This window comes from Calliphora vicina, chromosome 5 (assembly GCF_958450345.1).
Source record: "Calliphora vicina chromosome 5, idCalVici1.1, whole genome shotgun sequence".
NCBI classification, from domain to species: domain Eukaryota; kingdom Metazoa; phylum Arthropoda; class Insecta; order Diptera; family Calliphoridae; genus Calliphora; species Calliphora vicina.
The window spans coordinates 95,082,454-95,101,103 of record NC_088784.1 but is presented as its reverse complement, the minus strand read 5'-3'; the positions used below and the strand labels follow the sequence as shown (position 1 = coordinate 95,101,103).

The following is an 18,650-nucleotide window of genomic DNA, read 5'->3' as shown; positions in this document are numbered from 1 at the left end:
TTTCTGTATTAAATAAATATTTTATGTTTAAGAAAAATATAATTTTTTCCACAAATTTAGCAAAAAGAAATAAAATTGTTACTACTTTTTAACAAAAATTACTAATTTTTATAAATTTTATTATGGAATTTATTTATTATGTAAAAGTATTGGAAAAAAACAGGTTTATTTTTTAATTTTAAAATAGTAGTAGAAATACTACCTTTTTAAAAAATATTGAATTCATTAATTTTCTGTATTAAATGTGATTAAAAAATTCTATATTTAAGAAAATTATAATTTTTTCAATCAATTTTGCAAAAAGTAGTAAATTTGTTACTACTTTTTAACAAAAAGTACTAATTTTTATAAATTTTGTAGTAGAATTTATTAATTATGTAAAAGTAATTGAAAAAACATGTTTATTTTTTAATTTTCAAATAGTAGTAAAAATACTACTTTCCTTTTCTGATTATTAAAAATTCTTTGTATAAGAAAATTATAATTTTTCCACGCATTTTGCAAAAAGAACTAAATTTTTTACTACTTTTTAACAAAAAGTACTAATTTTAATAAATTTTGTAATGGAATTTATTTATTTTGCAAAAGGAATTGAAAAAACATGTTTATTTTTAAATTTTCAAATAGTAGTAGAAATACTACATTCTTAGAAAGGTATTGAATTTATTACTTTTTTGTATTGAATATGATTAATAAAAATTTTAAGTTTAAGGAAGATATATTTTTTTATACATTTTGTAAATAGTAGTAAATTTGTTACTCATTTTTCTTTAAATTACTAGTCGAGTTGTAAGGGTTTTTAGTGGGAAACGACATTTAAAATTGTCATAAAATTTCATTACACATTTTATTTATGCCAAATTAATAAAAACATGAAATGGTTTTTAGTGTCGTCTATTTTTATACTTACATACATATGTATTTTGCACATGTCTGTAAAGAAAAGAAATGAATTTTAAAATCAAATAAAAAAAATTCCGGAACTAAAACTATTTACGTCTGACCTTTTCATAAACAATTAACCACCATACATACATACACACTTAAATGCAGAAATAAAATTCTCAACTAAAAATAGTACAAAACTTTACATGCATGTCGACATTGTTTGCAAAAGAACAAATTCATTATTTAAAGGATTTTAAAGGGATTTATTATATTTACTTAGCTGGAATTTTAAAATTATGTTAAGACTGAAATTAATAGTTCTTTTAAATTTAAAAAAATCGGAGTCATCGAAATAATTTTTTTTAGATTGGAAATTTCTCTTCATTTCAATGAAGTGTGTTCAAAAAATCTATAATATTTGTCCAACTAATGTAAAACTTTTGTACATGTAAATTTCCCAGAATGCAACAGTAATATAGATGTTATTTTTTTTTGTTACAACACACCTGCTTATCAGATAAAATTTGATTTGATTAATGGACATGTGCCTTCTGTGTATTTGTGTTGCAACAAACAAAAATGAATAAATGCCATTGAAATACGATTACAGAATTTTTAATTACATTTAGTTTGACATTTTTCTCCGTATGCACATACATATTTATATGTAATTGTAATTTTGTTAAAGAATTTTGACTTGAATACCCAAAAAAATCCTTGTTGATCATGTAAAATTCGATATTATTTCACAGTTTTTATAAAACCAAATGTTTTCGGAAGTATGTTTTATATGAGAGTTATTGCCATTTATGTAGTAGAAATACTACTTTTTTAAAATAATTAAATTCATTAGTTTTCTGTATTGAATATGATAAATACAAATTTTATGTTTAAAAATTATAATTTGTCTAAAAATTTTGCAAATAGTACTAAATATGTTACTATTTTTTTTACAAAATGTAGTAATTTTTATAAAATTTATAATAGAAAATAGTTGCTATATAAAAGTAATTGAAAAAGCATCATTATTTTGTAATTAGAAAATAGTAGTAGAAATGCTACTTTTTTAAAATGTATTAAATTAATTAATTTTTGTATAGAATATTATTATTAAAAATTTTATGTTTAAGAAAATTATATATGTTTTATACATTTAGCAAATAGTATTAATATTTCTACTACTTTTTAACAAAAAGTAAATATTTTTGTAAAATTTATAATAGAAGTTAGTCTCTAGATAAAAGTAATTGAGAAAACAGTATTATTTTGTTTTTTTAAAATAGTAGTAGAAATACTACTTTTTTTAAAAGTATTAAATTCATTACTTTTCTGTATTGAATACGATAAATGACATTTTTATGTTTAAATAAAAATTATATAATAATAATTTGTCTAAACATTTTCTAAATAGTAATAAATACTTTTTACAAAAATAAGTAATTTTTATAAAATGTATAATAGAAGTTAGTTAATAGATGAAAATAATTGAGAAAACATCATTATTTTGCAATTTTAAAATAGTAGTAGAAATACTACTTTTTTAAAAAAGTATTAAATTCATTAATTTTTCTAAGAATATTATTCTTAAAAAATTTTTGTTTAAGAAAATTATATATTTTTTTTTATACATTTAGCAAATAGTATTAATATTTCTACTACATTTTAACAAAAAGTAAATATTTTTATAAATTTTATAATAGAAGTTAGTCACTAAATGAAAGTAATTGAGAATACATCATTATTTTGTAATTTGAAAATAGTAGTAGAAATAATACTTTTTTTAAAAAGTATTAAGTTCATTAATTTTCTGTATTGAATATGATTAATAAAAATTGTATGTTTAAAAATTATAATTTGTTTAAACATTTTACAAATAGTAGTAAATATGTTACTAATTTTTTTCCAAAAAGTAGTAATTTTTAAAAAATTTATAATAGAAATTATTTACTAGATGCAAATAATTGCGAAAACATCATTATTTTGTAATTAGAAAATCGTAGTAGAAATACTACTTTTTTAAAATGTATTAAATTCATTAATTTTTGTATAGAATATTATCATATTGTTTTATGTTTAAGAAAATTATATATTTTTTATTCATTTTGAAAATAGTATTAATATTTCTACTACTTTTTAACAAAAAGTAAATATATTTTTAAAATTTATAATCAATTACTATCATTTACTGACTAGCTTCAGTAAATGATAGTAATTGAGAATAAATCATAATTTTGTAATTTGAAAATAGCAGTAGAAATAATACTTTTTTTAAAAAGTATTAAGTTCATTAATTTTTTGTATTTAATATGATTAATAAAAATTTTATGTTTAAAAATGTAATTTGTTTAAACATTTTGCAAATAGTAGTAAATATGTTACTAATTTTTTTCCAAAAAGTAGTAATTTTTATAAAATGTATAATAGAAATTAGTTAATAGATGAAAATAATTGAGAAAACATCATTATTTTGCAATTTTAAAATAGTAGTAGAAATACTACTTTTTAAAAAAGTATTAAATTCATTAATTTTTCTAAGAATATTATTCTTAAAAATTTTTTGTTTAAGATAATTATATATTTTTTTTATACATTTAGCAAATAGTATTAATATTTCTACTACTTTTTATCAAAAAGTAAATATTATTATAAAATTTATAATAGAAGTTAGTCTGTAAATGAAAGTAATTGAGAATACATCATTATTTTGTAATTTGAAAATAGTAGTAGATACTTTTTTAAAAAAGTATTAATTCATTACTTTTCGGTATTGAATATGATTAATAAAAATTGTATGTTTAAGGGAATGAACATTGTTAATATTAGTAAATTTGTTACTACTTTTTAACAAAAAGTACTATTTTTAATAAAATGTGTATTGTAATTTATTTAGTATGTAAAAGTAATTGAAAAACCATGTTTAGTTTTAATTTTAAAAATAGTAGTAGAAACAGTACTTTTTTAAAAACTATTAAATTCATTACTTTTCTGTATTGATTATAATAAATAAGAATTTTATGTTTTAGGAAATGACAATATTTTCTACATATTTTGGTAATAGTAGTAAATTTGTTACTACTTTTTAACAAAAAATAAATATTTTTATATAATTTATAATAGAAGTTAGTCACTAGATAAAAGTAATTGAGAATATCGCATTATTTTGTAATTTGAAAATAGTAGTAGAAATAATACTTTTTTAAAAAGTATTAAATTCATTACTTTTCTGTATTGAATATGATTAATAAAGATTTTATGTTTAGGGCAATGACAATATTTTCTAAAAATTTAGCTAATAGTAGTAAATTTGTTACTACTTTTTATTAAAAAGTACTATTTTTATAAAATTTATATTGTAATTAATTTAGTATGTAAAAGTAATGGGAAAAACTTGTTTAATTCTAATTTTTAAAATAGTAGTAGAAATAATACTTTTTTAATAAAGTACTGAATTTATAACTTTTTTGTATAGAATATGATTAATAAAGATTTTATGTTGAAGGAAATGACAATATTTTCGAAAAATTTTGCTAATAGTAGTAAATTTTTTACTACTTTTTAATAAAAAGTACTATTTTTGATCAAATTTGTATTGTAATTTTTTTAGCATGTAAAAGTTATTGAAAAACCATGTTTAATTTTAATTTTTAAAATAGTAGTAGAAATAGTACTTTTTAATAAAGTACTGAATTCATAACATTTTTGTATAGAATATGATTAATAAAAATTTTATGTTTTAGGAAATGACAATATTTTCTACATATTTTGCTAATAGTATTAAATTTGTTACTACCTTTTAACAAAAAGTAAAATTCCGGCAATTGCCGGGAATAAAAGAAATTGTTGATAGACTCCCAGGAATGATATTAGAAACCCTACTTGTGCTTTAAAACCTTGACTCATCATCGATTTCCTATTTAGTTGTGCGATTCAAAGTTCAGGTTTTCTATATTGCAATTGTTTTGTAAAAGTTGAAGCCAAGAATTTGCAATACTTAATAAATAGTTGGTTTAAAGAAAAGTAATAATATTAAAATTAAAATTTACACTGCATTATAAATTCAATAAATGTTCTTGGTATAAAGAACATGGGCATTTCCGCTTTTCAAATGCAACACACCAACTGCAATAACAAAAACAACAACAACAACTCTTAACAAGAAAAACCTTTGCCCTTGTAAAAAAAACGAAATGCGAAAATATGTATGTTCAAGTGTGAGTGTGTGTGAATACAAAACAACACATTGAAGTATGTGTTGTTATTGTAGTATTTGTAGTTGTTATTGCGAATTAGCTGTTAAAATGCCATAACTCTCTATTTCACTGGTACGCGAGAATTTTAATGAGAAACCAGAAACGTCACGTTTTTTGTTTGTCTGCTGTTCAAATGGGTGTATTAGAATGGGAACTATACAATTATAAAGTGTTATTTATCAAAGGAGATTTTATTTAAACTTGTAAGATAACGTTACAAAATGTCGTAAAATCATACACATAAAGTAAATATCATTACAAAGTTTTTAAAAAAATATTACAGTTTGCCAAAATTAAAATGTTAAGGAAAGAATAATTTTTTAAAAATTCAAATTTTAAATAAAAATATTTTATACAAAAAATTACATTTTGGAAAAAGTAGTATTTGTTAGTACTATTTTAAAATTGCAAAATAAATATGTTTTTTTTTTAATTACTTTTAATTATATTTTATAAAATTTACTACTTTGTATTAAAAAGGTAGTAGCTAATTTAATAGTTTTTGGAAAATCTATGTATAGCAAATCGTTTTCGATAACTATAAATTTTGAGAAATGATATTCTATATGAAAAGGTGTTCAATTCAATATTTTTCTAAAAAAGTAGTATTTCTACTACTATTTTAAAATTGCAAATTAATGATATTTTCTCAATTGCTTTCACCTAATAACTAATTTGTATTATAAATTTTTAAAAAAATATTTAATTTTTGAAAAATTAGTAACAAATTTACTACTATTTGAAAAATTTATAGATAGAATTATAATTAACTTTAACATAAAATTGTTATTTATCATAGTCTGCTAGAGAAGGTACTTAATTTAATACTTTTATAAAAAAGTAGTATTTCTACTACTATTTTAAAATTAAAAATTAAACATGTTTTTCAATTAATTTAACATAATTAATAAAATGTCAATAAAATTTTTGTAAAAATTTGTATTTTTTGATAAATATTAGTAACAAAATTACTACTTTTTGCAAAATGTGTAGAAAAATTATCATTTCCTTTAACATAAAATTATTATGTATCATAGTCTGCTTGAAAAAGTATTTAATTTAATATTTTTTTTAAAAAGTAGTATTTCTACTACTATTTTAAAATTAAAAAATAGACATGTTTTTTCAATTACTTTAGCATACTAAATAAAATGCCATTAAAATTTTTGTAAAAATTAGTATTTTTTGTAAAAAATTAGTAACAAATTTACTACTATTTGCAAAATGTATAGATAGAATTATGATTTTTTTAACATAAAATTGTTACGTATAATAATATTTCTTATTACATTTTCAAAGTTTTCAACTTTCATATTTTAAGAAAATAATTCCTTACTACCTCTGTTATCAAAATTCGTGACAATAACTATATGTCTTATATATTCATATAAACATTAGGCGGGCTCCAAAATCAGTGGAATATAAGTTTACTGAAATATAAGTTTAATTCAATCCAAGAAATCGTTACGTTCTCAAAATTTTTGTCCTACTACTTTTTAATAATAAGTATGTACTATTTTTTATATAATTTGTTTTGTAATTTATTTAGTATGTAAAAGTAATTGGAAAAACTCGTTTAATTTCAATTTTTAAAATAGTAGTAGAAATGGTACTTTTTAATAAAGTACTGAATTCATAACTTTTTTGTATATAATATGATTAATTCAAATTTTATGTTGAAGGAAAGGACAATATTTTTTAAAAATTTTGCTAATAGTAGTAAATTTATTACTACTATTTAATAAAAACTACTATTTTTTTATAAAATTTCTATTGTAATTTAATTAGTATGTTAAAGTAATTAGAAAAACATGTTTAATTTTAATTTTTAAAATAGTAGTAGAAATAGTACTTTTTTAATAAAGTACCGAATTCATGACTTTTTTGTATAGAATATGATTAATATAAATTTTATATTTAAGAAAATAACAATATTTTCTAAAAATTTTGCTAATAGTAGTAAATTTATTACTACTATTTAATAAAAATTACTATTTTTTATAAAATTTTGTATTGTAATTTATTTAGTATCTAAAATTAATTGAAAGAACATGTTTAATTTTTAAAATAGTAGTAGAAATAGTACTTTTTTAATAAAGTAGTGAATTCATGACTTTTTTGTATAGAATATGATTAATATAAATTTTATGTTGAAGGAAATGATAATATTTTTTAAAATTTTTGCTAATAGTAGTAAATTTGTTACTACTTTTTAATAAAAAGTACTATTTTTTATAAAATTTTTATTGTAATTTATTTAGTATGTAAAAGTAATTGGAAAAACATATTTAATTTAATAGTAGTAGAATTAGTACCATTTGAATAAAGTACTAAATTTATTACTTTTCTCTATAGAATATGATTATGTTTAAGCAAATCACAATACTTTCTAAAAAATTTTATTTGGAAACATCTACACCTTACTTTTAGGCCAATACAAAATTTTAAATTTCAAAATTCTCCATACAAAAGCAGCAACCCTAATATATGATTACTACATACATTCGTGAAACACTCTTCTACAAAAAATGAGTAAAATAGAAATCCGCATAAAGTAGCTAGCTATATATTATTGTAGTACATATTTAGTTATCATAAATTTTACTATAATATTTTTCTCCATGCTTCTTCTTTTTAAATAAAAAAGCAACTATAAAACCTGTAACAAATTCTACAAAATTTAACAGAAAAAAAATAAAGAATAAAAAAAAATATATAGTCACGAGTAGCACTTAGAGTAGTCATACACAATTGCTAGTACCAGTCAGTATACACGTTCAATTTCGCTTTCCTTTAGCAGTTATTTTATATCTTAATGTAAGAAACAAACGAAAAAAAAAACGTTACAAAAACAAAGAACACTCCTTGTGGCCAGTTTAGTATTATTCGTTGTTTTCGTTTGTTTTTTTCTATATAAAATATTATCACTGCTTAAATACATACAATATATATGTACTTATGTACATAATCGTTGCCACAACACCAGCACTGAGAAATTACTATTTAAACCATTGTTCCCCAAAGTAATTGGAAAATTGTACATTTTCCTTGTCAATAGTACCAAGATTCCGTACTAATTGTTGTAAACAAAATAAGAAAAGATCGGTGGTATATTGATTTTGTCATTTCGTTTGTAACGTATTCAAATATTGGTCTATGAATTCACCTAGCCCCCATACAATTGCCCCCCGAAATACTATTTGAGTCATAAATATGTTGATTATGCGGCAAACCTGTAAAAATGTTTTACAAATTAGTTCTAAGTACTCTAAAATTGTACTGTAAAGTATGACGAAAATCGGGCAACATTTGTCCCTAATCCCCAAACAAGGCCCCCTTAGCAAATGTCTTGAACATTCATAATTGTCTTATAATAATTAGTATTGTGATGCAATTGGACATAAACTATTTTTATATGAATCTAAATCTTCCCACCAACTTTTGTGAGAATCGTTCTGTAATTGAATCGTTTATTTCAAAAACCAGCCAAGCAACAATAAATTCAAAATTGAGTTATTGGGCGATTATTACTGTTTTGTAAAGGTTGCATTGTTTAATGCAAAAAAAAAAAAAAATACTGGCGCCCTATTATGGTGAAGTAAAGCCTAGAATTATGTGTTTAGCGCAGAAAAAAGTTAAGTGACAGTTCATGACTGTTTTCGGAAGGAAAATCTTATGGGGAAGTTGGTCGATTGGTTGGGTTTTCTAACAAAATGATTCACAACGCAATTTATTATAAAGAAAAGGCTGAAAGACGTGGAAGAAAACGAGTTCTGACCTCCCTTCACGCCAAAAGATTGATCTGGGAGAGCAAAATGGATCCTTTCAAAGCTGTAACCGAACTAATAAAGGTCCTTAATATAACTGCGACAGTACAAACAGATCGCACATGTCTCAGAGAAAATAATTTAAAAGTGTGCAGTTCAAGAAAGGCAACTCTTTTAAATGCAAGACATATTGAACAGATGAGAGTAAATTTGTCATGTTGGGTGGAGAAGGTTCTAGCTTATACGTCAGTCGTCCTCAAAACTCGAATACAATCCAAAATATACAACAAAACCCATTAAACATGAAGGGTTTTTTTTGGTTTGGTGCTATTTTTTTTCGTAGCTGTATGTATTTGAACAACAACAACGTCAGCTGGTTACGATGTTGCTGCCGTTTTCAAAATATTTTAGTAGCTGATTACACGGCGACAATTGCTACCAGCAGCATTTGTAGTCGACAGCCAGCTGTCGTGAATGTGTTTAATGCATAAGTTTTAAAATCATCCTTGAAATGGCTTTGTTCAAGGATGATTTTAAAGGCTATGTAACTATATAAAAAGTACAATTTTTTTAAATAATTTGTATTGTAATTTATTTAGTATCTAAAACTAATTGAAATAACATGTTTAATTTTAATTTTTAAAATAGTAGTAGAAATAGTACTTTTTTAAAAAAGTACTGAATTTATAACTTTTTGTATAGAATATGATTAATATAAATTTTATGTTGAAGGAAATGAGAATATTTTTTTTAAAAATGTTGCTAATAGTAGTAAATTTATTACTACTATTCAATAAAAAGTACTATTTTTTATAAAATTTTTATTGTAATTTATTTAGTATGTAAAAGTAATTGAAAAATCTTGTTTAATTTTAATTTTTAAAATAGTAGTAGAAATAGTACTTTTTTAATAAAGTACTGAATTTATAACTTTTTTGTATAGAAAATTATTAATAAGAATTTTATGTTTAAGGAAATGACAATATTTTTTAAAAATTTTGCTAATAGTAGTAAATTTGTTACTACTTTTTAATAAAAAGTACTATTTTTTATAAAATTTGTATTATAATTTGTTTAGTATGTAAAAGTAATTGTAAAAACTTGTTTAATTTTAATTTTTAAAATAGTAGTAGAAAGAGTACTTTTTAATAAAGTATTAAATTCATTACTTTTCTGTGTTTAATATGATTATGTTTAAGAAAATCACAATATTTTCTAAAAAAAATTATTGTTGAGTTCTATAACAATTTTCATGTCTGTGTCAAAATCACCACGTCTAAACCTATGAAACCATCTCTCATACGTTAAAACCGATGGAACACACTAACCATTACATCATTCTTGAGCGTTGCAGGCTTGGTGCTTGTACCAGAGAAGGATGGATGGTCTGTTTGCAATGTAGAACACTTGCTGTCCTTTGTGCAAGCCTGCTACCTGTCCTGGTCTGCTACCCACTTTTGCCCTCTTGGGTGGGTCATTCGCTCCCTGTTGGCGATTTGTAGGCCTAATGTGAACCGTGCCGTACCCATAGCCAAAATAATAGTCTTTTTCTTTCAGTCTGGAGGCTGATTTTGGGTCAATTGCGAGGGTAATTTCAGCAATTTGACTTTGCTGACCCGATGCAGGACCTTCCAGAACTCAACCGTCAGATCATAATTTTGGCCTTCAATTAACGATAGAATTCTACTATTAGGTGTCTCAGGCGCTTCTGGGAAATATCCTAGAAATAACTCAGTCTTCGGCACCTCATCTTTCGATACAACCTTAATCTCAGCATCTTGCCAAGGTTTCAGTGTGGGAACATATTCTTTGATCCTTTTGAATCGTTGCCTATGCAATTAAATACAAGCCAGCCAGGTTTAAAGGTGCAGCCTGGAAATTGCGGTTTTATAGAGCCCTTCATAAGCTCCACAGGACTGCTGCTTGTATTAGCTTCAACTTGTCATCGGACCATATTGTATTCGGGAAGTCCGATGGTATTACCCCCATCCGTAGAATTTGAGCCACATCACTATACGAGGATAGAGGAGTTATGATCGAGTTCGTGCTTTTGGTAGGATGTATACCACCTGCAGCATGGTGTAGTGGTTAAAGTGCTTGCCTACAAAACCAAGCACCCCAGGTTCGATCCCTGGCAGAGGACGAAAAATTTAAATCATGGTTTTCGAGTTTTTATAATAAACCTCCCTCTAAACAATCCATCCAAGAAGCCCCCTGAACACTCCTCCTGGAAAAGAGGATAATATCATGGAAAAGGTCAGGCAGACCGCCACCCAACCCCTGGGAGAAAAAGGTAGGAATCAAAGATCAGCAAGGTGCTGAGGGCGTTGTTTCTAGGCAACGACAGATGGCAGCACCTTTATCCTAGACCAGCTACAGCAGACCAATCATCTACTTAGCTGGATCAACAACCGATTTACGAAACTGACACAAGGCAATAATAACAATCGATTGAATCCCTATGGCAACATCATACATGTATCCGAAGACCCACTACAGCAGACCGTTTAAAGGACAGTGTAATCTACATGGGAAATACGCGAAAAAAACAACTACTTCAACAATTCGTATAAGATGGAGATGCTCCCAAGTGGGGTAATGGAAAAAAATACCATCTGCAGTTGAACTAGCTACTCTCTTAGGGTGATTTGGTTTTTCCGGAGATGATCCGTCTGACCTTACTCTCTTCCTGGGGATCTTAAGGTCATGCAGCTCGTTACGAACTTCCTTCATCGGCTTTAGGCACATTATTCTTGCCTCTTCGATGTCCATGCCTTGCTCAATATATAGCCGTAGACGTTTACGTGCAGCCCCACATAGTCTTGGTCTATTGTTTGCACTTTTCATCTGTTGCTCCGTAGCAGCAGTATCTGCGGATGTGGAGGGTTGCGTATTTGGCTTTGGGTCCAGTAACGCATCTTCTTCATCCGTTGGAATAGATACCCCAGTTGATTCGGGACATAAGTCCCCCAGCACTAAGGTATCATCCACATTTCTTCAATAAGAGTGTTGAAGGAACATGAGATCCTTCAACGGGTTCAGTTAGGTCCATAGGGACCTGTTCTGATTTTTCTATGTGTTTAATTTGTTATTATCCATCGGAAAAGAAATAATTAATTAATGGGGAGTGAAAAGAACATCATACAACAGAGCCCCTTGTTGTTGATGGGCAAAAATACAACCGGACAATGACCTTGTCCGGAGGCCAACGTTAGGAGACACACTAACTTAGTGCCATTCATTCCATGGACACGATGCAGATTACATCCGGAATTACGGATGTTTTTATCTGTTTTAAGCACAGAGACACCTCGTGTAGGATGCGTTTCTACACCGCGCATGGACGGTCATTGGAAACCGAAGAGGCTTAGGCATTATCAATAGATTAGCTATGTTGCGCATTCCGGAACATACAGCAGACGCTGCTTGCCGCCCACGCTAGTTTATCTGGGATGTATAATGTAAACAATTAATTTCTCTCTGCACTACAAGAGTACATACCTGCCAAATAAATTTAAATTTTATAAATTGGAGTCAGTCAAGGGATCTGATATTAATGAAAAAAGAATCTGATATTAGTGAAAATTGCATTGTGGGGTTAGGCGACAAATTTTCAGAATATTGTCTTTGGAGGCAAGAAACATTTTGGGATCTATAAGTTTCCTGAATGTCATTGTTGCCACTTAGTACATTTTCATTGAAATTAGTACCAAAACAAAAGTACCTTTAAAACTAAATTTTACATCCCCTCTGTTTCACACCTTGTCACACACAAACACACACTTACACTCCCTTACACGAACACTGTCTTCAAGTTGTGGTACATTGTGCTTTAAGGTCATACACCGCATGTTGATTGTCATTTAACGTCAGTTGACGTCGCATTTGAAACGGATGTCCTTGAAATTTTGTACAAAAACATACAACAAAAAAAACACAGAAAGAAAAAAATAAGGTAGAAATACAGCAAAATAATATGTGCCTTAACAACTACAATAAACAAGAATACGTCCAGTCAGTCGTCCAGGTTGCCAATATTAATGTATTTTATATTTGCACACTGTAGTTGTTGTGTCCAACACTCTGTGTTGTTGTTGTTGTTGTTTGTAGCCACCACAAACATCATGTCAAGTTGGGATATTTTTTTTGTGTTGTTTCATATTTACATAGTTATGGTTGTTGTTCTAGCCGTTTGTCACATTTGTAGTCACTATGTTGGTTCTGTGGAGTAGATGACCCCGTAGTCTCTGAAGTGAAGAGTTTACCTATCACTACTGCAGTAGTGATAGAATTAGCTAATTCCTTAACCATGGTTAAGGAATTGGCTATGTGAATAGTTCTGTTAATATGAGCTTGTACTAGGAGGAAGGTAATAGGCGCTACTTAGATTACAAATAGCCAGTCTGGTAGCTGGTCCATTGTGGTACAAGTATGGCAATCCTGCAGCTCCCTGAATAATTTAAAATTCTGAAATAGAATTTAAAATTTCTGATATATAAGTGGAAGTTTCGGAATAATAAGTGGAATATTCTGAAATATAATTAGAAAATTCTGAAATATAAGTGGAAACTTCTGGAATACAATTGAAAATTGTGTAGACATTTAACCGGAAAGTGCTGTTTAAAAGAGGTGAGAACTTTGTGCCACCATCAAATCTGAAGGGTAGTAAAATTATGTTGTCCTGTGTTGTATCGCATAGTGATGGCAGTGTGTCTGATATTAAACAATTAGCCAGCCAACTAACCAACCATCCATCCACTCACTCACTTAGCCAGCGAGCTTCTTTTTGTTTAAGTACTTACTGCAACTGCAAAACTAGTAGCTGTGCGGTTGCAATTCCTAGTAGCAAGTTGTAAGAAATTTTTTTCTGACAACTGATTAAAAACTACCTGAAATACTTTTGGTTACTGCTACCCGTAATTAGTAGCAGCAGCAAGTAGTTTGCTATTGATAAACCACAATGAATTATAATACTTAATTGTATATAAGTAAGTATTTACTTAGTACATAGTTTATTAGAGCGAAAATAATTTTGAGAACTAATATTCAACCAGATTAAGATAACAAAAATTAAACTTCTGTTTTCCAGACACTATTTTAAATATAACTCTGCATATATACAAATCATATATGAAATAAACAAATGATATATAGCAGAGTCATCCAAAAATGGAATTTATAAAAGAGAATGCATAGCTTTTAACATTTAACATAAGAATTGATTGCTGTCTTTTTCCATAAAGCGACAGCTAGCTTTGAAAGCTAACTTGCTACTGAATAAAATTTGAGGTTATTTTGAACTCTTTGTTAAGAGTTTTGTTGGCGTTCATGGTGTAATTGTGTAAAAGCTGATTAATGATCGTGTTCCAGGGATGTGTTTGGTTTTCATTGATCTATAGGTACAACCAGTGTTTAAAAAACTAGACTACAAGTAGCAGTAGCAACGAAAAAACACAAGTAGTCTAGTTAAAAAATTAATAAAAACTCGGAGTCAATAATTACTACTACTACTGCTACCTTCACATTTTGGTAGCAGTAGTTGTAGTAGTACCAATAAAAGACAAATTTAAAAGTAGCAGAGTAATTTATTTTCTATTGCTACCTTAAAAAAGTAAAAGTAATTATGCTACTTTTAAAATTTAGTAGTAATAGAAGTAGCAGTTGAGGTAGTAGAAGAAGTAGCAGTTAAGTAGCAGTTGAAGTAGCAGCTAAGTAGCAGTTGAGGGAGCAATAATAAAATAAAAATCTTCAGCCAAAAAAGTATATTATGTGTTGTTGTTGTGAATGTATATTTGTGTAAGTTGGTCGTGTTGTAAACAAAAGTACGGCTTTTTTGTTATACACACAGAAAACACGATCTTTCTGTTAGCAACACGAACATCTGAGACGAATAAAATCGAATAATTCTTTCAAACTCTCTCAAAACAAAAACAACACACAGTGTTTAATTCTGTCAATTTTGGTGTTATGACTGAAGATTTTCTTTTTTGACTACTTTTATTGCTACCTTAACTGCTGCATCAACTGCTACTTTACTGCTACCTTAAAAATTAAAACTCGATATAGAGCAGTAGCAATGATTTGTATTTTTATGCTACTACTCCATTTACAATTCATGTTTTATTACTACTGCTCTGCTAAGAGTTTTATATTTTGTAGGTAGCAGTTGTTTAAAAAAAAACAAGAAAACGAAAAAAGACAAATGCTACTGCTACCGCTACATACACTTTTTTGAAGCAGTAGTTGTAGCAACAGTTAAAATTTTGTTAGTTATCGTAGCTTTTTAAACACTGGGTACAACCGCCTGTTTAAATAGAGTATGGATTCAAACTTACAGTTTTGGCTGAATTTAAATTTCTTGACAAAAATAATGATTTTTAAATACAACAAAGACTTCAAATGATATTGAATTTTAATATTTTAATGATGTTAATTTAGCTTTATATTTATGTAAATAACATTTAATGTGGAATAAGAAATTTATTGATGTCTATTTTTATTCTTTACAGATTTATTTGAACACCGTATTTACTAATAAATTGTACAATAATGGTAAGTCATTCTATGAAATATTATAGCTCTTCTGTATATATATATTCATTGATAGATGTATCCACATAAAAATTATCATTCATTCCATCATCAAAGATCTAGATGAGGATCTAGCTATGTCCGTCTGTCTTTTTAAAACACGATAGGAACTAGCTAGCTGAAATTCCACTCTCTGTTGATGAGGTTTATTTGGTATTGAACATGGTTAGTATAGATCCATGATTTTACCTAGCCCCCATACCAATGTCCCCCGGAATACTGTTTGAAAAGTCAAAAATATGTTGATTATGTGGCAATCCTGATGAAATATTGCACAAATTAGTTCTAAGTACTCTGTAATTATACTGTAGAGTATAGCGATAAACAGGCATTCATAATTGCCTTATAATAATCAATATCGTGATTAAATTGGACAGAAACAAGTTCTATATAAACCTAAATCTTTCTACCAACTTTTGTGAGGATCGGTCCATAAAAGACCCTACCCCCCATAAACCCTATATCTGAACAGTATTTCATTGCCACATATTGTTACTATTATAATAAATTGTTTAATATTACATAGTGGGCCCACCATAGTGGGCAGGATATTATGCGATTGTGCTGATGTTTGTAACGGTCAGAAATATTAGTTTAAAACCCACCTTAAATTTTACAGATCGAATCACTTTCTGAGTCGATTAACTCCTTCGACCACGGTGTTATATGTGTAAAAACAATTGCATTTTTACTTTAATTAGGGTTCATTTATTATGAAAAATAAGAAAAAATAAAAATACAGCTAAAGGTTTTTTATGCAATAGGGGTGGTTAGTTTATTAACCACCATGGCGTATACATATATTTGTTTGAATGCTATTCATTTTGACATTTTCTGACCAAAACAAACGATATGTCTGTGTAGGTGAGACATTTACCAATTCTATTATATCATTTGGTATACCCCCACCTCCTGTGTAATCATCCGGCTCGACCAATCGCAAATTTGTTCCCCATTTTGGTTCCATCACAGTAGTTTAGGTTGATAAGTCACTAACAGATGTATAACAAAATTTAATAGAAGTATGGCAACTTCCGAATCAAAATCATTATCAAATTTTGACTGGAGCCACGATTACCATCAGATCGGTTTACTCCTCATAATTCTCTTCTTCATCGGATTGAAAACTGCAGACACTTTCACCATCCGAAATATCTTATATATTACGTTCATTAAGTACACGCGGCATTCATACAAAATAACATAAAATTATGTAGAGAAACTAACCACCGTGACTAAAATTGATTTTAGTCACGGTGGTTAGTAATCTAACCACTCTATTACTTGTTAGCACAAGACAACCAAACAATCACTAAATAGCAATGTAACACTAAATTCGGTGAACAATAAACACCCTGAGCTTTATTTATTGAATGCAGAAAAGCCCTTTAGAAAAGCCCAGCCAGTTTCAAAAGGACGAAGCCTTTTGAAACTGGCTGAAATCGGTTGATTATTTAACCTAGCCCCCATACAAATGTCCTCCCGAAATATAACTTTATCGGTCATAAATGTTTAATTTATATCAGGTGCGGATCCAGGTCAACCATTTGTGGGGTGGGAAAAAAATTTAAATTTGTTCTACATTTTTCTTTTTATTCCTTTTTTTTATATGGAAACTTTTCGGATTTCCTATTTCACCCCCTCTGGATCCGCGCCTGATTTATATATTTATCTACACAAATTTTGTTCCAAATAAGTTTTATATAAATGGTAGTCATGTCACCTAATTTTATGATAATCAGTCCATAATTAGTCATAGCAAAAAATTACAAAATTTCGAATATTTTTGGACTTTCACGATAATCTAAGATAGGAGTTTGAAAGCGCCTTCCAAACACCTTTAACATGATACCAATTTTTCATATGTTTACTTTGATAAAAATATATACAAAATCATGAAAACCTCACTAGCTCACCAAATATTTTACCAAGGAAAAACATTTTGGGAATCGTTATTATTATAATCAACTAAACTTTTATATTAGTTGGGAACATTCACTACTCAATCAATCGGTATAAGAGAAGATGCGTTTTTACCTTTTAAATATGGTGGTTTATTGCCTTTAAATAAATAGGATTATTTTAATTGCAAATAAAAGCGACCAGTTGTTTAAATAGTCACTATCTTTAAATACACACACTTTAAAAACACACTGGTAATACGGTTGCTGTTAACTATAACTACGATACACTAACTGCTCAACAACTCGCTTTTGCTATTCATATACACAGTAGTTTCATGAATTATCTAACGGAAAAACTCGAATGTTCTATTTCCACAATATTTCCACAAAAATGCTGCTTTACAGTTAATGTTGTCATACTTATAAACAATGTTAATAACAGCATGTTTATAAACATGAAGAATGTTGCAAGCAGCCGTTGCAGACCGTAAAATTAAAATTGATAATGCAATTTAGTAACAATATTTTCTACTTTTTGTTTGCGTTCGGACCCATTGTGCAGCTTTTCATATAAAAAAGTAAACATTTTCACATAGTATTTCAGAATTCATAATTTCGTTGTTATAATGATGTGAGTCGAACTTCTGCAGTATCAAAAATACGTCTGCCCAATTTGAAACAACCTAAATATTGAATATGTTTTTTTTAGGACCCACCTAATTATATATAAGTTATTTAATACACGTCCTTTAAAGTCCTTTTTAATGGAAACCTTTGTAGAATTAAGAACCTTTGTAGAATACAGAGGTACATAAATTTCTCATTCCCCCACAATAATTTCCAATTGAATTTGATTAAAGTTTAATTTGACAGAATAAAATTTCCTTTTCACCTAATAATTTTTTCATGGTTCGACACATTTTTCCAGTTCAATAGTGTGTGTAGATTCGAGTACATGAAAACAACCTCACACAAACATACACACTAACACACACTTAATTAATGAGTCCTAGCTCCTCTTTTGTGTGAGCCCTTAGCGAAGCTGTGTTTGTGTAGGTGTATGAGCGTATTAAAAAAAAAATGGTGGAACTGTGACAAATACAATTACAACTCACATCTGTACACACACACACGCTTACACATCTGAGAGATGTGGGTGTAAAGTAGAGATGCATAACACTTCAATAATTAAACAACTCAATAAAAATTAATTCATTGCTCGACTGAGAGAACATTTTATAAGAGTAGGT

The 18,650-nt window shown here is 27.4% G+C and overlaps 1 protein-coding gene across 2 annotated transcripts in view; it reads left to right on the top strand.

The window, feature by feature from the left end:
- Positions 1-18,650, top strand: part of Mef2 (myocyte enhancer factor 2) — a 245,927-nt gene that overhangs the window by 24,347 nt on the left and 202,930 nt on the right. For both annotated transcript variants that reach the window (XM_065513334.1, XM_065513320.1), the window contains exon 2: positions 15,415-15,457. The gene's annotated coding sequence lies outside the window, so the exon portion shown is untranslated. The remainder of the gene's footprint in view (positions 1-15,414; positions 15,458-18,650) is intronic.